The sequence below is a fragment of the Fukomys damarensis genome, unplaced genomic scaffold (genome assembly GCF_012274545.1).
Source record: "Fukomys damarensis isolate Sample0158 unplaced genomic scaffold, DMR_v1.0_HiC HiC_scaffold_29, whole genome shotgun sequence".
Classification (NCBI taxonomy): Eukaryota; Metazoa; Chordata; class Mammalia; order Rodentia; family Bathyergidae; genus Fukomys; species Fukomys damarensis.
This window is the reverse complement of record NW_022900941.1, coordinates 15,389,169-15,415,523: the sequence shown is the minus strand read 5'-3', so window position 1 is coordinate 15,415,523 and position 26,355 is coordinate 15,389,169. Positions and strand designations below refer to the sequence as shown.

The 26,355-nt window shown below is 35.4% G+C and overlaps 1 protein-coding gene and 1 long non-coding RNA gene across 11 annotated transcripts in view; one reads left to right on the top strand and one right to left on the bottom strand.

Annotated features, from left to right (window-relative positions):
- Positions 1 to 26,355, top strand: part of Nckap5 (NCK associated protein 5) — an 855,349-nt gene that overhangs the window by 675,458 nt on the left and 153,536 nt on the right. The gene's annotated exons all lie outside the window — the stretch shown is intronic.
- Positions 1 to 26,355, bottom strand: part of LOC104849674 — a 33,397-nt gene that overhangs the window by 356 nt on the left and 6,686 nt on the right. Inside the window, exons 2-4 of the long non-coding RNA XR_776824.1 lie at positions 8,046 to 8,169; positions 7,038 to 7,156; positions 6,839 to 6,920 (exon numbers count right to left, since the gene is read on the bottom strand). This is a non-coding gene — a long non-coding RNA (uncharacterized LOC104849674). The remainder of the gene's footprint in view (positions 1 to 6,838; positions 6,921 to 7,037; positions 7,157 to 8,045; positions 8,170 to 26,355) is intronic.

Here is a 26,355-nt window from a genome sequence, read left to right as displayed (position 1 = left end):
AGATAAATTGTAAATGGCATAGAAGAAAATAAATTATAAATTTCAGTTAACTTTTTATCCTAAAATAGGAAGGAAGAGATTAGATAGAAATCATTTAGCAAGCCCTTTGAATAGGAGAGATGAAAGGGGATGGCTCTAAGGACTAGCTGCTAAGAGCATAGTAATTTATAAAGAGAGCCAAGTGGCCTGGCACATTGGCGCACATCTGTAGTCTCTTGGGAGGCTAAGGCAAGGAAATCTCTGTGCCCAGAAGTTTGAGTCCAACCTAGGCTTGATAAAGAGATCACATGTCAAAAACAAAAACAAAAGTAGTGACAACAAAGAGAACCAGGTCCTTGATGAGGGAGGGGAAGGAGGCTTAACCTGAAAATTAGAATCTTGAGATTGGCAATAAACCTTTTGATAGATTCGAGTTTCCAAAATGTTATCTCTAAGAGAATGGGTGATAATAAATCAGATCAAAGACTTTTCTCTAAAACCGACAATTTGAGCTGAATTCCCAAGAATCTAGATGCCAGTATAGCAAATGAAATCCTAAAGTAGTATTCCTACAGGGACTGGATCTTTAATCGATCTTATCCAAACCTACTTAGCCAGAATAACCAATGTTTACCATTTCCTCTTGTAAATTGTACTATGCAACTTCAACTTCATAAATGTTGACAACCAGAAAAGACTTCTCTACTAAGTGTACTTATTTCTCTTACCAGTTGGGTTGAATGCTAAGCAAGAATGAATTATTTTTGTAACTCAGTCTGTTTATGTAAGGAATGCTTAAAATGGTAATTCTGTAATTATAAAAATTAATACTGCCATTTTATACATACTATATAAATCAATGAACTATGTTTCCAAAGCTTGTATAAATGAAAGTAGCTAAGAAACAATGTGATCAAATTGAATATAGGTGTCTAACAGTAAGAAGTGTGTAGTAGACTGGATTGTATTAAATGTAGAGGAATTCTGCATACAAACTGCTCCTTTAACAATTTCAATGCAGGACTATAGTAATAAGATCTCTAGGGAAGGAAGCAGCCTTGAACCTACTAGAAATATTACCGGACAAGCACATAGTGCTTCCCATGAAATGGATGCTACTCTACAACATTGACTGCATTCTCCAATTCAACCTGTTAAAATCCTACGAGATAGGATCATTTTAGTGAGAGGCTGAGTCATATAGCCAGTATTGGCACAGAGTAAGAATTAAATCTGAAGATCTAGTAGCAGTGCATCTGTTCCCACCCCACTCTCCCGCTACCATTCAGTACTCCTTATGCAAAGAACACGATTGGTGAGTTGACCATTGTTTGGCTCATGACTGGCATTTTGATGAACTGTGATCAACTCAGAGCCGAAGCTTCTGCAATGCAATTACAGTCAGCATTCCAAAAGGTCTGTGGTGTGTGACATCTAAGATTTTTACCCTCTCCTATGTTTTCTGCCTTTGTCTTGTTTTGGACACCTATGCTTTTATTCTTTTTGTTGTTGTTGTTGTTGCCAGGCATCAAACTTGGGCCCTTGCACTCGCAAGGTGGGCAGCAGAACCACTGAGCCAAATCCCCGGCCCCGCTGTTATTCTGATAGAATATTATTCTCATATATTCCATCTATAACAGTTTTGTTTTTTTCTGATGGGATATTTCAAAGGGTTCTACTGCCCATATCCATGGTCCAAGATGGAAAGAAAAGAATGTTATAGTTTAGATTATTCCCATAAACAGTAGGGTGTCTGACAGCTTAGAATCAAGATGCAAATATATGCTGTCACATTTCACAGTACCGGCTTGGTGTTTTATGTGAGTGATTTGTTTTATATTATTATATCAAATGAAAATGGGAGGCATAAGTGCCTGCAAATTTCTGAATTCTACGTGCTCCTCCATATTTTTCTCTTTCTCTTTCTAAATCTTTATTTTCAGAGTATAAATGTATCTGTAATTCTGATTTGGCAGGATACCTCAGCCTCACCTCGTGACAATTAACACATTCACTCTCTGAAATCCAGCCTAGTGCTGTCACTTCTTGGGGCCTTCCAAGGTCATGTAGGTCCTCACTAAGCTTCCCTCTTGCTGGTGTTCATGTCAGACGTGAATCAGTACCACACAAGTGTATAGTCCGTATTCCTGTGTGGGATTTGGGAATCCTGCCCTCTCATAGTGAAAGTCATCCAGTGCAACCCAAGTGACTTGTTAACTTTTCATTTCAACTCAGTAGTAACCTCTTTGAGGAGAAGACCTACGCGAAATGTTGCTTTCCCCCTTCTACAGATACTGTAACTTTTCATAATACATCTTCAGTGTACTTGTTGATGGCTTAAAACTTCATTATATGTTTTTTTCTGGAATTTAATTTTGTGCAAATAAATTTTAGCCTTTTTCTGATCGCGTAAGTGGACAGCTAAGCAAAGACACCTTTTCCAGGATGTTAGGTCATTCAGAAAAATTGAAAAACGTTAGCCATCTTACACACTTTTCAGTGTATATACATTGCTTTTTAAAGGGTATATATAATTACCCTTTGAGTGTTTTCCAATATACAGGTATGTGGTTGATGAAAGATATAAAGAAGCAGTTAAGAGAGCATTGTAGTAACCGTGAAACAGTAAGAAAAGGGTAGGGGAGTCAAGGGTATGCTAAGGTGGCTCAGTGGTTCTTGCGTTTATACAACGGAAACTTATTCTCATCCACCAGGGCCTCCCTTGAGCCACAAACTAGGAAGGAGTCAGAAAAAGAGGTGAGAAAATCCACACAAGTTTAGAGCATCTGACTGGCTTCCCATACTGCTGGGACATAAATCTGTTTTCTAAGTTCTGAAATTGATCAGCTCCGCCCTTGGTTATTCCTGTGCCAGCTATGGAGGTGCCAACAGCCCTGCCCTGCAAAGCTGATATCTAATTTAGAAAGACCCTCAGGGCATTGGGAGGAGCAGCATGGAGATGCTGCAGGGATGCCGAATAACACTAGGACCCAGATGGTAAAATATCTCCCAGCAGTGAATCTGCCATCCTGCATCATCTGAGCACATTGGTGGCTTCATTGTGGGAATCGGTCAGACCTGAAAACATATGGAGAAAGTTCAGTAGGGACTCTGTCACACCACTAAGCACTAGAAATTATATTAATTTGTCAGAGGTATAGAAAATGGCCCCTCTGAGAACTAAGCAGCATTTTGAAAGACCATGTGATTCCTGAAGGGCAAGGCTTTCCATGATGAGATGTCACATATATATTGGTTTGGGATAAAATAAGAACAGCATAGACGATGAAAAAGAATCTTCAGAGTTATGACAAGAAGTACATTTTTACTTTGCGCGCTATATCCAAGGCCCTCTGTAGACTTGGTTCCCTCTCTATAGCTTCACTTTTCTTTGTTTCCCAACACAAATGCTTTCCTATAGCAAAGCAGAAATACTTTTCATTCCAGAAAGTATGACGTAGATTTTCTATCAGCTGTCCATTTTGTGTGTTGTATCAGTCAGCTTCCCTATTGCTGGAACTTGATTCCCAACACCCACAATGTAAAGGAGGAGAAGCTAGATTTAGCTCCTGTTTTCAGGGGATTCAGTCCATGGTCCACAGGCTGCAAAGTAGGAACATCATGGTAGAAGGCCATGGCAGGGAAGAGCCAGAAAGCAGAACAGGGAAACAATGCCAAAAAGGAAGGGAGGAATAGGAACCATACCCTATTGACCTCTGAAGCTTCCCAATATATAACGTGAACAGAAGTGAGCCATAATAAACATTGGGTAAATTAATGATTAAGTGAATGTACTGGAAAAAAATTGTATCAGAGAAGAAAGGGGGAGAAGGCTTCACACATGAAGTGACGACAGAGAGAAGAAAGAAGACGAGGATGAGGCAGTGTCTCTAAGATAAAAGGGTAGACTTTCAAATATGGTGTTGACTGATGTTAAAATGTTTAAGAGAAATTATTTCTCCTGTTAAATGAGTTCTGGGGTTTTTGTTTAGTTTGCTGTTGTTGCTGCTATTTATTCTGGTTTTGTTTTAGTTTTTGCCTTTTTCTTAGCTATTCTTGTTGCCCGTGAGACCTTGGACATGGATTCTGTCTAGGAATTATTGGTTCTCAATAATAGCTTTAGGTAATGATTTTTCTTTGGCTGAGGGATGATGTTTCTATTACTGTTTCATGGGTATGAGATTTTTATCTTTCCCATCCCAACCACCTTCCTCCTAAGTTTTATGTTACTTCATGGAAGGCACCTGACTTTCTGTTCTCTGTATCCTCCTAAAATATATTGATCACTTTCAGGAGCACATAGCTGGCTCCAAATAAACAGTGGAAGCTGATACCCTCTAAGATGCAATGAATTCATTTAGGAGCTGAGGCAGGTGAAGTAGTACACAAAAAATGCCCTGTCCTTTGCTGCCAGCTCCAGCCCATTGTGACCACATAGGATTGCTGGTTAGGTACTTCTGTAGCTTTAGCAACTTACGAGGTTATAAATGGAGAGTTTTTCATGCACCTTCTCAAATTTAAAACTTTGGCTGACACCTGATTCAACTGTTTCATAACTTTAAGGAAAACCAATAAAACATCTGTGGGCCCAAATTGGCCTGAAGTCTGCTTGTCTTTCTCTGCTCCAGTGATAGTTTTTCATTTAAAGCTTGCTCAGAACATCTGGCACTAGGATTCGCAATCACATTCATAGTACAGCCAACATATATTACTTCGTTATCATAACAAAAATTCACGAGCATGTGCTATGTGCTTGGCAGTCGGAGAGCTCCCGAGGACACAGGTGATTAAGACACTGTCTCAGACCTGAAGAGGTCATTATTTAATAAGGAGACAAACAATATGAACATACAATTGTGTAGCAGAGTAGTAAGTGCAACGAAAACATTCATCATCAGAGGAAAGTGGGATGAACGCTGAAAAGACAAGCCTCTGTGGCGGTGGCAGCTAAACTGGACTTAGAAGGAAGAATAGGAATTTATCAGGATAACAAGTTTCTAAAGGGAGATTTGTGGACTAAATCCAGGACTAATCTTAATACTGGAGTGTATTCACATTAATTCCTGGTCTTGCCTATAAAGTGATTTTTATCCTGCTTCCTTATTGATTGGCCTTCCCAAACTCTTCCAGCAATATCCAGTTAGCTCACTGAGCTCTGTAGAAAAACAAAACCCCATGAGAAACATCATCCTTGTTGAAATCTCTTGTCGCTGTGACCTTCAAGGATAATTATTTCTTGCTCTTTATCTGAGGAAGTATTAAGGTGAAGTAAGAAGATGGCCAAAAATGGCAAGCTCTCTGTGTCTAAGGAATTTTTAAAGGATTTTGTTTGTTTGTTTGTTTGTTTTTGTTACCGGTGATCAAACTCGAGTCCTTGTGCTTGCGAGGCAAGTGGTGGAACCACTGGATTAAATCCCCGGCCCTAAAGGAATTTTTAACACTAGATGTTTCAAACCCAGAACATAAATCAACATTATATTGCAAGAGATTATCTGGTTCAAATGCAAGTTCAAGAAATACACCTTGTAGTGTGTACCACTCAGGCAGTATTTCTTTTCATATTTGAAACACATATGAAAACCTGATTATCCCAGAGTTAGTAAATTTCATGCAGTGAATGTTTATCATAGACTCTTTAAATTTCCCCTTGTAGATATTGGGTTTTTTTGGTACCGGGAATCAAACTCAGGACCTTGTGCTTGCGAGGCAGGAGGCAGAAACACTGAGCTAAATCCCAGGCTGAGAAATTGTTTTTAAGCATTATATTTTTATGAATTTTGGTTAAATGTGAGGATTTGAAAATGCAAGAGACAGAAAGTACTAAGAAAGGAACAGTGATGTTTACCTGGGGATTTGATTATGCAGATTGCAGCATTAATTTCTTGGCACTGGAAATTACAGGATGTCCATTGCTATCAGTAGATTTCACCTCATGGAAATCTTATTCCCGTCCTGAGAAGATTAAGTAACCCAAACTCTGACATGAAAGACTAGTGTTTCCAGGAGTGAAAAGCAATTCTGGATTTGGCCTGTCACCTCTTTTACCAAGGGGGTGCACTTGTCTCAGAGCTGCCCCTACACATTTAAGAGCCACTTTCTGGAACCAGGCAGTCATTTGCAATCGGCTGCAGATCTCCAAGAGACTCTGAAATGAGTCTTTAACTTGCCAGGCTAAAGGGAAGATGATTGTCTTCCAAGGCCCTTGGGTCACAGAGGGTAGATACCAAGGAGGCAAATGGAAGCATCTAAGATATTTTAGAAAAGCCCACCCAGAGAGTATAAGACTCCTTTGGAGAGAGAACTTCAGCACATTGCTGAAGCCCCACGCTGCTTGAAATGGTCAGACCTGATGCAGTGAAATGAGCCCTTGATTGTGTCAGCTGTACTCACATAGAGCTATGCGAAGACAGGTCCATGCAGCTCCCTTCGTGGTGAGAGAACAAGGATAAATATTTCCAGGGTAAAATGCTCTCATAGCCTGATGCCATTGGTTTGTAATTTGTGCCCAACTGTACCAGAACAGTTGAGACTGACTCCCGAGGCAAAGGCATTCCCCATTCCCACCTGCCACTACATTCATAAACACACAGAGGCCCAGGTCAAGTTTTCTAAAACCTTGATGGAAATCTTTGAACAAGTGAAGCGACCCCTTTTGTGAGGCTGGGAGGTGTAGAGAATGTATTCAACTCTTGCTCATAAGGTCCATCTTTAGTCAGCTGTGTTTGTGCTGCTCTTTTGCCTGAAAGCAGTTTGTATCTCTTATCTGGGTCATATTCTAACAAATATTGCTGGTCTTGTATCTCAAATCAACAGCGAAAATAATGACTATTTTTCTGCAAACATCTGAAAGGTCACTCACCTTTGTGAAGGCTCACTGGCGTGAAGCCATACGCTTTTCTGTATGTCACAGACCTTTGATGCACTGTTGACTCACTAGTGACCTGGAAAAGGGCACACAAATACATTATCACCATCTCCTGCCTCATGGTGTGGCTAATAAATGTCTACATTGTCCAACCTCACAAGGAGTACTATAGAAGGACCAGGAGAGTGCTTACTGTGATGTGACATGGAAGGGGCAAGTGAACTCATGCAGAGGATATCCTTGGAAAAGTAGTCCATGTGCTTGTCACCTTAGCATGTGCTGTATTGAGGCTGCAAGGTACTTTTTCTGAAACTGGATAAGGTAAGGGTCAGCTAGTGTTTTACAAATAGGTACTTAGCAGTTACATTAATAAAGCTTTGAGGTCACTCTATACCTTGTTAGCAAGCAGAAATTATCTTACTGAATCCTTAAAATAGGCCCAGGGTTTTGTTGCTTTTTTTACAGCTAGGAGGATAAAGCCCCTAGAGGCTACTGTTGCTGCCTCTTAGCCAGGTTCTTCTGGCTCAAAGCCTCCTGCCTGAAGTGCCCGCTGCCTTTCAATTATCACCTTCATCGCTTTTCCCAGCCTGCATAAGGAAAGGATATTGCAATAGCTTTCAGCAAATCAACCAATTAAAAGACATTTAAGGGTCTGTTTGGACTTGGCAATATGTTACATTTTGGCCAAATCAAGTTAAATACATTTGGTTGGTGTCCTAATAATGTGAGTTGTAGACACCACCACTATTGGGCATAATGGATGTTTCCCTGAGTAAGAATGTAAATCTAATAACCTAGTAATATGATCAACACACTTGCCCTTGAAATGTCTATTCCAAGGAATAATAGAATCATAGAATATTGTATCTCCAACTTTGAGATAATCATCCCCTCTTACCACTCACTATTGAATACTCTGATTGATTTGTTGCCTGGTGGTACAAGGCTGTGCAGTGTGTTCAGAATAGAGCGATGACTGGGATCCAAGGGTCCTGATGCCCAGAATTACATCCTTAGTATGCCATGGGATAATAAATTTCAAATTTACCTGCATTAAGAAAGAGGAAAACTCAGCAGGAAAAACGTGCTTTCTGCCTAATGAGTGACTTTGGGAAATATGCAGTCAGAGTGGCTGAACACAATGAACTCTGATAAGACACATTGGAGAAATCCAGAGAGGTAGGACTTGAAAAGAACTCACTGTGCGGGGTAGCAGGAAGATGACAAAGATCTGAGGAACGTTGGCTTCAAATATTTTCTCTGCTATGCTTTGGATGAATGATATTGGGCAGGTTCTTTAAATTCCTAGAACTTTAATTTCCCATCTGAAAAAATAAAGCAATGGAAAAGTTTATGAAGTGCATATAATGACTCTCACTGCAGCTGAAGCAAACAAATGCTGCAGTGCTATCCTTTCTCTTCCTGGGAGACCAGTGTCCTGTGTGGGATGGCAGGGGAACAGGTAGGCATGGCGAGAAACTGAGTTACTCAGCAGGGATATTTTTGAGAAACTGTAACCTGAGGGACGTAGGTAGCAGGCCCAAACTACACTGTGTTAAATCAATTCCTTTTCACTATTGACTTGTAGGACTGCCCTGGGAATTTGTATTTCTGGGGATTCTATTGGGATATTTATCCTTAAGCAGAACCTGGGGGCTTTAGTTCTGTGACTCAGAATGAATGTTTCAACAAGAATATGTGCACACTGGAAATACTGTGGGTCAAACTAGTGGTTAACTTTTATGATGGGCTATGGCTGGATCACAGAATCCTTTGAGCATCTGAGCAAGGCAGCTGGTATTCTTCGAATGCACAGGGAAAACCTTGCTTTTTCACTTCAAAATGTACAGGGAACTTGGGAATCAGCGTATTAACTTCCTTAATTAAAAAAAATGAATCCTAAATTAAGTTTTAACCCATGATAATGATCTGTGCCACAACTTTTTTTTTTTTGCTTTTTATCTGTTCAAATTAAGTTGAACATTTTCTATTTTATATTCTTTCTTTTGGGCCTGCTTTTATATGTTTACCAAATATGTTACATCCCTGAATGCTTTGTAAATTCAAAGAAAATACTGTTTTTAGTTTTTTCTTCTTATGGTTGCTTTGCTCTCACAAATAGATAAAATATTAAATGGGAGGGGATAAGTACCATGTCATAGGAATCACTGTACAAAATAGGTATATATTTGTATTATAAAAATAATTAGAATTTCAAAGTAAAACATATTATGTATTTTATATGAGAGACATACAGATCTTTTCCAATGAGTCTTGCTCATGTTTCACTGTTACACTGACATTGTTCAAGGTGGACATTGAGATCCTTGAATTAATGTAAAGATCTCATAATGATGAGTGCAAAAAGCCATTACCATTAATGTTGCAGCTGATTCTGCCATAAAAATGAGGAAAGCTGAAATGAAAAAGGGAATGTGCAAACTCTGATGTCTCAGATACAAAATTGTCTTCTCATTACAATCTTATGTCCACTGCTAGAAAGAAAAATATGACTCACTGTATTAATTCCATATTAGGACAGAATCTCTGAGATGTTCACATATGTATGTACTTTATGTATCTGGATAGATTATCATAATTGAATATACGCTGCTAGACTGTTTATTTTTTTGCTGTTCTTCTCTGACCAGACTACTGAAACATGAAATATCCATGTAACATTAATTCTTGACTTCTCAAAAGCAAGTCCCTAATTCTCTCCCTTGTTAAAAGGAATCACTGAACCCATTTTAGATATACTTATGACCTATTTCTGGAGAAAATTTGCATCATCCTTCGTCCATCCAAAAAGATTCTCTTTTTCCTCTGATTCCTGTCAGTACCCATCAGTCACCAGCCCCAAACAACCACTGTTCTCTTTTACTATGAATTAGTTTTTAAGAATTTCACGTAACTAGAATCATATTATATGCTTTTCTGTTTTTGGCTTACTGTGCTCAACATGTTTAATATTAAGTTATGTAGTTTCTGGCATCAAGAGTTCTTTCACAAGGATTTTTTTCTGTAGTTTTTATTTGTGATGATGTATACTATGAGTATACAGATGTATATAGATGTTCATAGAAAATGTTTAGGAAAATTACATGATTAAATGTAGTAAATTCATTTGTGTCTCAGTTAATACTTCGAAATGTCATACTAGACTGAGCGTCCTTATGAAATGTTGCCAATGGGAAGATATGTGTATATCTTCCTGGTTGAAATTTAAGGAAAATAGCACATATAAAAAAATATAGTTCATGAGGTTGGAGATAAAAAATACTCAATGTTCATTTAATAATTGTTGTGTATGAATATCATGACCTTGTGAAAGTAATTTATTCTGTATAGACATCAGTTATCTCCTCCTGGAAAGGGGAAAAGTAGTACTGTCTTCTTGGTTGAATGTGAATAAGTGAAGTTGCATATATATTTAGTACAATATATTAAGCTATCAATAGTAGCTGTTTAATTATTTTATTTTTCTGTCATCATTTTACCCCATATTTTGTTACCACTTCCACAATTTTTCAAAGCTGAATCACTTTGGAGGTTTAGTTTTCTTTTGTGTGTGTGGGTGGAGGGAGAACCAGGGATTAAACTCAGGACCTTGAGCATGTTAGGCAGGTGGTGGCACCACTGAGCTAAATCCCTGGCCCAAGGTTTAGTTTTCATTGTCTTTCATTCTCAATTTTCATAATTACCATTAGGTATTTTCTATATTCTTATGTAAAATTATAAATGTGATCATTTCCTACATCTTAAAAGTATGCAATTGAAAACAAAGGGTATTTGCATGGATTGACACATTTATAAAATACTACACAAATCATTCCATAGAATAATAAATTGATAAAGCAATGTGCAGTAGTTTATACAACATGTAAAAGAGATACAGTTAAGTCATTGTCTTAGGAATTGTAATGAGTATTCCAGAAGCTAATCCATTTCTACAACTTTCTGGGTGCCTACTTGGTGTGACCTTAAACAAGTCTCTTAAATCCTTTAGGTGTCAGTGGCTAAAATGATTGATTTCACAAGAAACCGGAGAATGTTTTTTTCTTTTATGGTTTGATTTGTGCTAAGGCAAAAAGATGAGGAATGCGAATTGGAGGATGAGCACTGAGTGTTAAGAGGTAACATGAAATGATATAAAAGGGAGCAGTGTTTAACATCTAGAGTTAAATTTCAACCCTGAAACTTTTATCTTTAAATCAATATATCAAAGTAAATGCTTATTACTAGAAAATAAGTTTCATCAGCAGGAAATAAATTGTGGAGAATTTCTAAAAATGTGAAAACTAATAAATTTGCTAAGGTGAGTTGCTATTATAAAAACATACAAATCCCAATAAATTTATTACGTGTCTCTAATAACCAATTGAGAAATGTAATTGAGAAAATGTTTCATTTGTAGTGTAAGTAAGAAATGTGAAAAATGTAGTAATAAAATCTAATGAGAAATGTATAAGATCTAAGTGAATGAAACAAAAAATATTTAATAAGAAAAAAAGAAATTAGTAAGTGGATGTATATCTCCATGAGATGAGAAAAATCAATGTTATAAAAATGTTAATTCCACATAGCCAATCTAAAATCAAATATATTTTAACAAAAATGCAACTGGGGTTTTATGGGACTAGTCAAGCTGATTAGAAAATATATCTGCAAGATTAAAAATATTCTTAAATAGCCAAGAAAGCTATCCAAATAAAGAACTTCACAGAGGATATGATGAAAAACTCACCCTGTGGTACTTCAAAATATATTATAAAGTTGTAACAGTTACAACAGTATGGGCTAAAACCTAGAAGAGACAGACTGATGGGAGGGAATTCCAAACTCCAGCCTATTTTTTGTATTGGAATTTATTTTATAATAAATGTGGCAGTGGTGAATTATTGACTATGAATAAATGGTTGGGGAACTTATGAAAATTCATTTTAAAATATCAATAAGTGGAGTCCTGCCTCACTATAAATAAGTTTAAATTATGTGTGGACTAATATTCTAAGAGTACAAAAACACTGTAAAAATAAAAACAAACAAACAAACAAACAAAAAACACAGGGCCGGGGATTTAGCTCAGCGGTTCGGTGGCCTGCCTCGCAAGCGCAAGGACCCAAATTTGATTCCTGGTACACAAAAAAAAAAAAAAAAAAAAAAAAAAAAAAAAAAAAGAAAAGAAACACAAAATACTGTTATTTTTCAATTTTAATATATTGGATACTTTTTTAAACAAAGCCTAAAACTGAAAAGTTATAAAGTATTAGGTAGGACATGGTGACACATGGCTATAATCCCAGCACTCTTAAGAAGCTGAGGCAGGAGGATCAAAATTTGCAAGTTTGAGCCTTGCCTAGGCAATTTAGTAATTAGGGGAGATCTTGTCAAAATAGAAAATAAAAATGAAAGACTTGAGGGTGTAGCTTGGTGTGAAGTCCCAGAGTTCAATCCTCAGTAAATACTGAGAATATTTAAATAAAAAAGGAAAAGTATTGATAAGTTTGCCTAGATATTTGATGATGTACAATAGGCAAAGACAAGCAACAGATCAGGGAAAAACATTTAAAAATACATATGGTAAAGAATATAATTAAGTAAAGTAATTCCTATGAATTAGAGGTATGAATTTGTTATGAGTTGAAAAAAAATGGAAAAGGGAGATTGGTAAATCTGTCACCTGACAGAAAAAGAAAATTATATTATTTAAAATTTACTCACGATAATACTAATAGTAGGGAAATATAGTAAATATTGAGAAAATATATAGATGTTGTATATGTACCCACACAAGACACATACACATTTATAATATGCTTTTGTGAATATGTAATGGATGGTGTTATCTTTTTTTCACAATTAAAGTGGCTATGTATATGATTAAGGGCCAAAGAACAGTAGAACTTTTAAATTAATGAGGGGAAAAACAGTAACTAAACTAGTAAAAATATTAAATTGGAAAAAGATGAGCCATCAATATTAAAAAAGTAAGAGGCAAAGAATGAAATCAGGAATATCAGCAGGATACTGACATTCATGATAAGAAAGGAAAATCAGATTAGAGAGTGGTCAGGAGCCAAACCAGAGATTCTTAGCTTAGATTAGAAAATTAAATCCAAAGGTAAACTGTCTGTTTTTTTAACAAACAAAAGATGATGAAAAAAACACCAACTGATATTGATAAAGGAGAAAATATAGATATGTTAAGATACTGACATACAAACAAAGCAAAGGGAATGCAAAGGAATTAGAACTTAAAATTAAAAGCTTAAAACAGATAAAGAGATCATTGGGTAATAAAAAATACAAAGCACCAATGAAAGTGTACATTAGCTATAGTAGTTAAATATACAAAGTAAAACCTTAAATGCAAGTAAAACAAACATTATTACAAAAAACCCTCAAAATAAAAGACAAATTTTTTCAAAATTGTGCAATTTTGATAGATGAATAATAGGGATGCAAATGAATAATACCATAAGTATGATATACAGTGAGTACAATTGTCTTTGTTACTTTTCTTGTTGCTGAGACAATACCCAATGCCCAAAGTTGAAGGAGGAAAGTAGGAAAGGTTTATTTCAGCTCACAGTTTGTAGAGGTTTCAGTCCATATTTGGATAACTCCACATCAGAGTGGCATGGCAGAGGGGCATCACAGAAGAGAAATATTTCATGATGGGCAGAAGGTAGCACAGAAGCAGCAGCAGCAGCCTGTCTCTTTTATCTTTTTTTATGTTTTCCAGGCTACCCACCCTTTGGGTGGTGCTGCTCATACTCAAGGTGAGCCTTCCCATTATCAACACTCAGAACTATGCCAAACTAATCATGGACTAATTTAATAAGCACACACCCTTAATCCCAGCATCATATAGCCCTAGATCGAGACACCTCTGAAAAACCCACCAATAACCATATGAGGCTTTGGAGAGACATCTAAATATAAGCTGTAGCAATAATGTAAATGAATAATGCAATTCTTAATCTTGGTTATATACAAATCCCTACATTGTTTCAAAAGCCATATCAATTATTTCCATATGTCTGTGAAATATTTAGAAAAATCAGTTATGTCTTAGCCATACAGAAAATCTTAACAGACTATACAATGTGTAACTTGCACAGGTTAGTTGTCTGATAATAATCTAATAAAATTCTGAACAAGTATCAGAGAGTCAAAAAGTCAGTGTTTATGAATTATACTCCCAATCATTCCTTATATCAAACAGAATAGTGAATATAACATTATAAACTATTAAGCTATTTTTAAAAATGCAGTTTATACCAAAGTTTATGATACATGACAAAAGTTTAAGCATTGTATGCAAGATAGAACAAATGGAAATTGAGCATTTTCAAACATCTTGAATCTTAGAAAAAAAATAATAAAACATATTAATACACATTTTAGAAAATTAGGATAAGCACAACAAAATAAATACAGGAAAACACAGGAGGAAATAACTAATAAAGCTAAAATCAATAAATCAGATTAAAATTAATAAGTCAAATACATTTATATGTGTGTTAGTAATGGTATTGCAGAAAGTCATTTTCAGATATGAATTAAATAGTTAAATATTACTTGACCAATAAAGAAAAGAGGACTAAACTATATAAGAAGAGGGGAAAAAAACAACATAGCTACAGATATAGATGAATAAAATTTTATAAAAAGTAATACATATTTCCCAATATATTTGAAATAAATTACTGTCTAGGAAAATATAGAAAATGTGTGCAACACAGAGATCAGAAAGAAAGATTAAAGATCTATTGAAAAAGATCCAAAAAGAAATGGACTTATAACTAAGCCATATCTACTCTTTAAAGATCATGTAATTCTAATATTCTTTGAATTATGTCACACTGCATAAGAATTGAATTGAAGCCAGCATACTTTAATTCTGATTCCAAGTAAACAATACAGTTAAAAAAAAGAAGAAGGAAAAGTGATCTGGTGTGGTATCACAGGCTTGTCATCCCAACACTCTGGGAGGCTGTAGTAGGATTGTTTATGTCTAACCTAGGCCATTCAGAAACTTTATAAAAGAAAGAAAGGTCTATATTGAGGCTCAGTATTAAAGCTCTCCATTCAATTCCCAGTACAACACACACACACACACACACACACACACTCACACAGACACACACACACACATGTGAAAATAAAAACCTGTAGGGAGATATCATTTATGTATTTATGTGCATTCTAAAGAAAGTTTTAGTAAGTAGTGTCAAGAAATGTCTTTACAAATACCATGCTATGAGATAATTTGAAAAATGCCAGGCTGTTCACTATCAGAAAATATATGAACATAACATAATAAACATAACTTTTACAAAGTAATGTTGAAAAACTATGTAGCCAAGATAAAAAATGCTAAATACATACTTGAAAAAGTCAACACACATTCCCAATTCAAAGGTAGATGGAAACGAATTATAGTAGAAAATACATAATAAACAAGAAAAGCCAACAGATATTATCCTGGAAAATAAAGAAGTCATTTTAATTTTGGAAATATGCAATGCTACCTCCAATTGCCATGACTGTCCTACATGGCATTTGAGGTTTATGTAAAATGCAGAAAAACATGAAACTAAAATGTCAGGTCTAAATTTTGGAATAGTAGAACTAAAACTATTTTATTTGTTTTATAACAGTAGTCCCAGAAATAATATCTAATAAAAATATATACTGGTATGACAATGGTAAATTAGTTAACCTGGAAATAAATATAATAAAAATTAATAGCTCTTATCTACTTTTTTCAATAGGAACCTAGAAACAGAAATAGGAAACTAATTTATTGTATATAAAAGACTACACCATAAAATAATTATCCATAAATTTTAAAAGAATTGTACTGAACCCCATGATACAATACACACACACACATACATACACAAATGGAATTGTATCAAATTATTTTAACATGTATTGGAAGGATAAATGCCTAAGAAGAAAGATCTAGGAAAAGTATGAAAAAAGAAAAGGTTAGGGAAACCTGATTTATCATATATCAGAACATAATGGAAAGCTATTGTATTTAAAACAAATATGGTATTGCCACAGTAATGCAGATATTAGAAAACAAATACAAGATTCAGAAGTAGGTTCTAGTAGATATAAAAATCTAGGAATGTGCCTTAGTGATAGTGTTTGCCTAGTTGGACAAAAGGCTCAGGTGCGCAAAGATGGGAAAGGTGTCATTTATACGATTAACTCACTATGTTGGGAAAAAGTCAAAAAGAAAATAGATATAATTGGTTACCTTGAACCATGTAGATATATAAAAGATCTAAATGTAAAGGACACAATAGATATTGCAGAATCATATGAGAAAGCATATGTGAAATTAAATAAAGAAAATCCAAAAGCTAAAATGGTAGGTGACATATTTAATTCCTTAAAATATTTTTGTATGGTTAAAAAATATAAGGCTGAGAAATTAAAAGTGTAAATAAGGTTCATATGGTATAATTGAGAGTGTGAAATAGGAAGAAAATGGCTAAAGGGGAAGTGGGCAGGGGCGAGGAAAGGAAATGAGGGAAAAGAAAAAATTTGAAAAAAAGGAAAAAATGGAAACAAAGTCTTTGTAAATAGAGAAGGGTGGGGGGATGAATGGAGGTCAGGAGTATTGGGAAAAAATAAGAACCAAGCTATATCATGTAAAGGTACAAAAATCCAATGATAAATGTAACTGCATTATTTGCTTTAAATGTACCAATAAATGTAATGGATGAAAATAATATAAGCAGAAGACAAAGGTAGAATTAAGAAAAATATTTGAAATTCGGTGAGTAAATAGCTATAATATACATTGATTTCTTACAAATTTGACAAGGGGACACAAGAAAATACAAAATTTACCAAATATATGGAAATGGAATTGATAGAAGTGTAAATCCAAATGAGCATTTCAAAGGATTTTCTATGTCACTGATATTCAGGAAAATGTTAGTTGTAAATTAAGTAAATATCTTTATGGGGGATATGGTACTCATGATCAAACCCAGAGAAACTCTACTACTGAGCAACATCTTTAGCCCTTTTTTTTTTCAGCTCTAATTGAGTTTATTGGTACATTTTAGGGATACAGTACAGTTACATTCATTGTTGGGATCTTGTACCTCTACATGACAAGTCTTGATTCTCATTTTTTTCCCCTTACCCCTGCCTTCCCTTCACCCCATCCTCCCCTCCCCATCTACAAACACTTTATTTTCATCTTTTCATTATCTCACATTTTTTTTCTTTTCTCTTATTACCCTTCCCCTACCCATCCCACCTTCCCTATGCCTTTAGCTCCTTTCTTTAGCCCTTTTTAAAAATTTTTATGTTGCAATGAGATCTCTATAAATCTCCAAGCTGGCCCCAGACAGCTCACCCAGGGCAGATCCAGGGGGCATTGAGGTGGAAGAAATAAAAAGCCACCTACTTTCTCAAATGGTAGCAGCTGAAGTAACAAAGCAGATAAATGAGGCTCTAGAAAAAAACTAAATCAGAAATAATCTCACAGATAATTAAAGAGGTAATAAAATAAGGAAGGACATACCTAGTGAATCTAGAGTAGATACAGATAAAAAGAAAAATAGAGGAGTTTAAGAAAATGAAGGAAACCATAAATGCCCAATATAGGAAAGAACTGGATTCCATGAAACAGATTTAAGTATGAGTACCATAACCACATAAGGATATTAGGGGGATTAAAATATCTATTCAAAGTGTATGCAGCAGAATCAACCAATGTGATGACATAATACAAGATCTAGAAGACAGGTTTGTGGTTAGTCACCATCAAATGAAAGAGTTCTTTAAAATATCAAGGGGCCACACACAAAAAAAATCAATCAAATGGCTGCTAAGTGATGCAAAGAAGAATAACATAAGGTTGATAGGAATCAACAAAAAATCAGAAGATAGCATAAAGGACATAAAAACCTGTTCACGGAAGTAATGGCAGAAAATTTCACAAGCGTGGAAAAAGACTTTGACATACAGATAAGTGAGAATTTATTACAGAACTCCCATTAGCCATATTCAGAAAAAAAAATACACCCAGGCATATAATAATCAAGATTCCAGAAATTCAACACAAGAGCAGGGTATTAAAAGCTGTTAGAGAAAAGAAACAACCCATAAAGGAAAGCCCATCAAAATCACAGCAGACTTCTCTGCCCAAACCCTTTAGGTCAAGGAGAGCTTAGAGTGAAGTATTTCAAGCCCTGAAAGAAAATGGCCTCCAACCCAGATTGATACAACTTTCAAAATTATCTCTCAAAAATCAATGCAGAAATTAGATATTTCCATGATAAAGAACACCTGAAGATATTCATGACTATGAAACTAGGACTCCAAAAAGTTCTGAAGGATATTTTAGAAGAATACAATGAAGACAATTCCATGAATTCCAATAGGGTGAATCCAGTAGGCCACACAAACAGTTAAACAAAAGGAAAGAAGGAAGCCAACAACAGGAAAATAATACGACAAGGATGTCGATACATGTCAGTTATAACTATCAGTGTAACTCAGTTCACCAATCAAAAGAAAACTGATTGCTAGAATGGGTCAAGAAACAAGATCCAACAATATACTGCATAAAGGAAGCACACTTAACTAAAAAATAAATCCGTAGACTGAAAATCAAAGGATGGCAATACTTCATGCAACAGGAACCTTGAAAAAGGCAGAGGTAGCTATTCTATTTGAAATTGTGATCTTGACTCTTCCTCTTGAGTAGCTGTTACTGTAGGTGTGTGCTAACACCTAAATATATTTCTAATCCAATTAATAGTAATTAAAGAGAAAGATGATATCTATTACAGTTGTTGATGCCATAGAGAGTACTCTCATGTATATGAAGCATTATACTCTTTGGAAAGCCACTCAGCAGTATCTTTTAAAATTAAAAGTATTCTCTTTTGTCATTAATTCTACTTTGAGGACTCTGTGCCATAGATAGGAACTAAATAAAGTAGAAGAATCTAAGTGTTGCCCCTGGGCAAATGGCAAAGAGAAGAAAATCTCTGCAGAATCTGGAGACTACACATGCCATAGACAGAAGGAAGGTTGAAAATCTGTGTGAAATGTGTAAACCTTCCAAATTCACCACCTATACACACACTGACACAACAGTACACATGGAAAAAGGGTCAGTCCTGTCAGTAAACTAAATAGGCAGAGCTCTATGCTCAGACATATGAGCAGAGCTGAGGCTGGTGTGACAGGGCTGCAGAGAGGGTGCAAAGTACACATCCATATGCTGCTCTGGAAGGGACCCCCTTCCTCATCTCTGCTTTTGTAGGGCTACTAGAGCACACAAGACAGATGTGTACCACATTGCCATTAGCTCAGGTACTTAGAACAGCTCTGGGTTGCTGGCATTTGAATCTCCCCAGTGAGAAACCCCCCAGAGACAGGCACTGCTCATGCTCAAAAGCTTCTAACCAGCTACTCAAAATTCACCCTCGTCTACAAATGGTTAGTAAATGATGCCTAGGAACTTGAGAATAAGTTCAAAAACAAAAAATGCCAAAGCAGACACATGGGAGAAGGGGGCATAGATAAAAGAAGTAACTCAGTGAGAAGAAGAAATATGAGACAACAATATTAAGTAAATATTTCCATGAAAAGAGATCAAAGAAAAATTAATAATTCTTGCAAAATAGAAAAGATAATCCAAATGAAGCACTCAGAAGAGTTGAAAGATAAAATATAGATCGTTTATTAGAAGAAAAAGTACAAAGATTAAATACCAAGAAAGAAACCACCAAAACATTTAAAGATAATTATGAAATAAGTAGAACAGTTCCCAAGCAAGAAAGGCTTTCTTGGAAGAGTTGTTATGAGTCCTTAGCCCAGTGATGGAGAAACTTTTATATCAGGTATATAGGGAAGCTTTAGAACATGGGGAAAAAAGAAACTTCCTATGGCTGGGGACAACTAAGGAACAAGGAATGACATTATAGGCCTAAAATAGGAGCTACAAGCTGAATGGCATCAGTAGCATCACTCTCAGTAGCATCACTGCTGGGGCAATAGCACAATGAAGTGTTCAACCTTTTACAGCAGCCATGTGTCAGCCAAGCATGAGGATGGACTTAAGAGATTATCCATCTTTCAGGGAGCCATACAAATAAAAGAATTGTCCTTTTTCCCTTTCAAAGAAATTTACCATCAGATTTGCTTTAGAAAACTAGTGGGAACATAAAGGATCCAGGTAAGAGAGAATTTGACACAAGAGAACAGCAAAAGAAAACTTGGAATTATGAAGAGGGGCAGTTTCCCAATCACACAAAATAACCTGCGGTGCACTTGGCATTAAGAGCAGCTAGCTAAGGTGACACTCCAGGAGGAGGGGCCTGGGAAAATAAAAATAGAATCTTAAAGAAGAGGAATTCACTTCCAAGACTCCAGGACATATTACTCATAGGCGTTTGGAGAGTGAAGGAAAAAATACAGGTTTTCAGGAAAAAGAAAAAAAAAAGATTAATAGAAACTACTACGAAAACAAGGAATTGCTCATAAAAGAGGTTATTGAGCCCACTCTTATGGACAGGATAGTCATACAACTACTGCTATTTTAAACAGTAATTATGATTACCTTGTTGGAAAGATAGCAACTGGAGACAGAGGGTGAAGGCATGTGGTAGGAGAGCTGTCTTTGTTTACCAGATGGAAGGCAATGGATGATGGCTAAAGTTGAGAAATCAAGAAATAATAGTATAACATGCTACTGAACACTTTCTAGAGGCAGTGTATTGTTATAGTTAATAGTACAGTTGCCTAGATTTGAATCCTGGTTCCGTAATTGTGACCTCAGGGAGGTTTCTTAAAGTCTGTGTGCCTCAGTAGTCCTAGTCCAAAAATAGGAAAATAAAAATTAAATGACTTAATAGATACAGATCCTTCTTGATGTGCAATAGGGTTGTATCCCCATTATACCCATTATAAATTGAAGTGCCAAAAGCGTATTTAATATATCCAACTTACCCAACAAGCTAGCTTAGCCTTGCCTGCCTTTAATGTGATCAGAACACTTACATTAGCCCACAGTTGGACAAAATCATCCAACACACAACTTGTTCTATAACAGGTTGAATGTCTATTTAATATCTCATGTAATTTATAGAAAAATAAAAATTCAAACTTTGCGATGCGGTTTCTACTGAATACATATGGCTTTTCTACCATTCCACAGTTGAAAATGCTTGAGTCAAAACATCAGTAGTCAGGAGCCATTAGTATTAGAAAAGGGTCTAATTGGAAGTTATCACAAGCCTTGGCTATGATCATTTTTCCTAATACTGAAGCCAAGTATAACAGGGAAAGTGAAGGTAGAATAAGGATCATGAAGGTGGAGAAAGATGGGGTGAAAGACTTCTATTTCTTGTTTCAATTAGAAGCCTTTTAATCATATTTAACTTTTAAACTGTTATGTATTTTACTTAGATAAATAAAATTAATTTATATAAAATCAGCTGGCAGTTAAAGATTAGAGGAAAGCTGGGAATACTGCTTTGATGAGTACAATATGTATGAAAATTGGAACAAAGAAAAGTTAACCCAATAAAGGCAGGAAAGATAAAAATATCAACGCAACAAAGATACTTGAACAATCCAGATCTGGGGAAAAAGAAAGCAAAAGCACAGATAAATGACACTGTGAATCAGAATATGGTGTGACTACAGACAAGGAAAGCTTTATATCAGTAAAATTGAATATCTAATGTTCTAAGGAAGATAAAAGACAGAAATCTCAGAGTAGTAAAGTAGTAAGCATCTGCCAGCCCTTGAGCAGGCAAAAAGCTAAAGAGGGCAAAGATCTGTCCCTACACAAAACAACTGACAATTTCAGAATATTGGAGAACTCTGCTTCTTGACACAGATACTTTTCATTGTTATTTAAATGATTTCAGACTGAAACTTGTTCCAAAAGGTGGGTCTAACCTTGATATTGAAATTGAAAATCAAGGGGCTTTGAAAATAGTGTAAATCTCTCACTTAGAAAAGACAGGGAAAAATTCTAAATACAGATATTTCTTGTTTAATGACTGAGTTCTGTTTCTGTAACTATATCATTAAATTTATTTCTTGCTAAATAAGGAATTCTATATAGTATGTACATTACAATATTCAGAACAAAGAAATGTTCAAAGGAAACTCTAACTTGATGACTTTGATTTTATTTGCATAATTCTTACATGTAGTACTATAATATATAACAAAACAAAACTACAGTACTGTACTTATGGTACAATCAGCAAAAATTACAATACTGTGTAAACAAGGTGTACTGTACAAAAAAAGACATTGAAGCTCTGTCAACAAGCTGTATAAAACTGTAAAAGAATAAATGAGATAGGTCATAAATTCTGACAGCACAGCTCAATCCTAAATCTGAACAGTCTTTAAACAGGTAGGTCAATAAACAAGGAATATCTGTAAAACTTTGACTTCCGTTCTCTGGAGCCTTGCCTTTGACCTCACATCTGCCCTTCCCTGTGAAACACTGCAAACAAGGAAATTGTCATCAAAACAGGATGAACCTGACTCTCTTGTGAGCCAGGGATGTTCTGTCAGGGGACCCCCAGGAATTCTCTGTTCCTTGGTCTCCCTACAAGTTCTTTCCACTGTCATTTGGTTCTTCTGCTGAGCAAACAGTTACATTCTTCAAAAAGCATATGTACCAATAAACTCAATGAAAGCTGAAAAAAAAAGCATATTTAGAGCCAAGTGAATTAAGAAAAAGTATGTGCATCTCTGTATCCCTTGGGGATGCTAGCCCCTCTTTAATGAGTAGGACCTAAAAGGTAAAATTAAAAAAATAGAGTGAAAGAACAGAGTGGCTTGGTGTCTTGATTTTTTCTTTGAACATGGCTGTTACTTAAACTTTTACGGTCTTTCATATTTTTTCCCCTAATTGTCCTTCTTTTCTAAATTCTGTAAGTCTCTTAGTTTTCAAATATACATTTGACCTTTTCCTATGTGTAAATATTTTTTTCTCTTTCGAACGGGAATACTAGTGAATAAAAGGCTGCCCTCTGCTGCAGATCAGAGAGAGCTGTAGGAACAGGTGGAGAGGTGCCTGGGGTAACCTCAGCATTGAAGAAAACCTGGCGGTTTTGTACATTAAGGATCTAAGACGAAGGCACCCAGCCCCAGGCTGCTAGGCACTGCCCTTCCCTCTTCTCACAGTACAGTTCTTACAAAGTTAGGTTACTGTATTTTTGTTAAAGTCCAATGATAGGTTAAGAGCTATAACCCATTATTATGAAAGTTTGTCTCAGTATTACACGGAAGTTCTAACTTTAATGATTTTTTTGTTTTGTTTTGTTTTGTTTTTGGCACTAGGGATTGAACTCAGGTCTTTGTGCTTGCGAGGCAGGAGGCAGAACCACTGAGCTAAATCCCCGGCCCTTTAATGATTTTATTAATGTAACTTTCTATTATAAAAATATAAAGGGACAAAATTCATACAGTCATCTCAGTAACCGTAGAAAGTTATACATCCTTACATAGTTAAAAAGAAAAGGAAACTTTAACAAGGTAGAAAACAGATGATAATAGTTGTCTAGTAGGATACGATAGCAAGTATCATTTTCAGTGTTGAACTGTAGAGGCGTTTATATTAAAATAATAATATACATATCTGTTGCTGTTATTTAATAATTACTGCTCAATGCAATGACAATAGTAAAAAAATAGGTGGCATATAGAAAAAGAATGACACATGGCTATCCTTATTTCTGAATGCTGTGATCAATGAAATCAAAGGATATTATCAGAAACACTTTACCAATAAGAAAGTGTCCTGCTATGTAATATAAAAATACACATCTACATACCATCAGTGATTAGAAAATTTAACAGCACAACATGCATTAATAGTAATAATAAATACTATCAAATACCTATAAATAAACCCATTTGAGAGCTTTATGAATTGTTAGGCAACTATAAAATTTTGCTGGCCAGCAAAAGATGGATACTAGGGAATGATAAACAGTTCCCTGTATGGGAAGACACAGCAATATAAAGAAATTGTAAATTCCTAGAATTGAAGGAAGTTAAATCACAACCCTATTAGGCTATGCTATGAATTCTGACAAGAACTAGAAGGAAATTTTTGAAAAAGAAAGGGTAAAGTGGAAATTGACTATGAAATGTCAAAGCAAATTATAAACTTACATCTGATTCAGTAGAGTACTGGCTTAATAAGTAGAAAAATAGATGAAAAACAAAATATTTCTTGAAACAGTGTTTAAATGATATATTGCTTTTTGATATAGGCATTATTTTTAAATTAAAAGGAAATAAAAGACATTAGCCTATGTATGTATTTCTAAGAAATATTTATAGTTCTAATGACATAATAAATTTTAAATGAGCTTATGTATTAAATATAAAAATGTTATAAATCATAAATTAAATATAAAAATATGTTCTTATAATCTTTTGATGAGTAAGATATTTTAAACAAGACACAATTTGGAAGTGATAAGCAACTGATATATTTAAATGCAAAACTAAATCACTCAACCAAATAAACAAGAGCTCTATCAAGAGGACATTCCAAGTAAAGTTGAAAGACAAATACTAGCAAGGAAAACATCTCAATATTAATATGCATACTATATGTAAAGCGTTCTTACAAATCAATAAGGACAAATAACCCCAATGAAAAGTGATACAAACTATGTATAAATAATTCACAAGGGAGAAAAAAAGCAGCAAATCTCCAGTGAATAACTAAGTATATTAGTAATAATCCCAGAAATTGAAGTAAAACAGTAATCAGATACTACTATTTGCAAACATGTAAAAATTAATATCCAGTATTTGATTTCGATCTCTAGTGCAGCTGTTTTGGAAGGCTGTTTGACTTTTTATAACAAAAGTAGACATGCATGTTATCAGCCCTGGAAATGCTAGTTCTTAGTATCTCCCGTGCAAAAAAGAAGTGTGTATATATATATATATATATACATATATATATATATATTGCAGAATTGTTCATAAACCAAAACTGCTCATATTGGCCAAAAGTTAAATAAAGAATTACCCGTCCTTGTGTTGGAATACATGTTGGGCATTGGGCATGGGGTGGTGGGGTGAGGAAGACTGACAAAGAATTCCATAGTATTGTGTTTAAAAAAAAAAAAAGCAAGCTGCAGAACAATTTGCGTAATTCTGAGCCAGACGTTAGGTTTATAAAAAAATGTGTGCTAATGTGTATATTAGTAACTTATAACATCAGAAGTGTTCTGGAAGGATCCACACCAAATAGAAACAGTGGCCACTTTTGGGAAGAACAGTGCACCCAATGGAGGTATTGGGGAGACAGAGTGAAATTTTCATTTCACTTTATATATACCTACATTATTTTATGTTTTATTAGGGTTGGAATGCTTTCATATACGGCTTGAATAATTTTTAAAAACCATTAAATGCCATTATCCTCTCCATATTCTCTTGAAAATTACTACATTTTGTTCTTCTAACACTTAACTTCGGGCAGTGATTGATGATGGACAGTAAATTTGGACCTGATTGTTATTCCCAATGAAGGAGAATTGCTTTGTACTGTTTTCGCTAATGCTAGAGACAATATTCAGGGCTTTCTAGTACTCATTAGATTGGAAAAATAGGCTCGTACCTATTATCTCTGCGGTGTGATGGGGGCAGGTGACTCAGCCTCCAAATACCACTTTTGCTGATGGCCACAGATCACTTTCCACCTCGCTCTCCTCTTTTTGCATGGAGAGACTGGTTCGTCTTATGAACTCCTGTGTGCAGTGAAAGGAGGGAAACCACAAGGAAGCGTCTGCCCTTAGCACCTTAGCACGATTGCTAGACGTACCAGTGAGCCCTTTGAGTGCTTCCAGCCTCCTTCCTTCACCCCTCCAAATCAAAGATGTTAAATTATTTGGAGTCTCAGCTATGAGAACATTTTGTACATGTCTTTACTTCTGTGAATCCTACTCATGAAAACTTTTAAAAATTGGGAATGCTTCCTGGGAGCGTAGCTCAGTGGTAGAAGCATTTGCCTAGCATGGGAGAAGCCCTGGATTCAAACCCCAACACTGCAAAATATTGTAAATGAGTGGGAAAAGGTAGTATGAGAATGGAGTTCTCATTAAGGTAAGGTAAAGCAACCTGAAGAGAAGTACAGTGAGCTGTACCCCTCCACTCTGTCCATAGGGGGTATATTCCAAGACACCAGTTGGATGCCTAAAATTATGAGTAGTACTGAACCCTAAGTATATCATGTTTTTTCCTGCACAATAAATATGTATGATAAACTTTAACATGTGAACCAGGCACAGTAAGAGATTAGTAAAAACTCAAAATAGAATGATCATAACAATATACAGTAATAATAGTTATAAAAATGTGAACTCTACCTCTCCAAAATTATGTATTGTTAACCTTAGCACCCTTGGCCTCTTTTTTTTTTTTTTTTTTTTTTTTTTTTGTTTTTTTTTGGTACCAGGAAT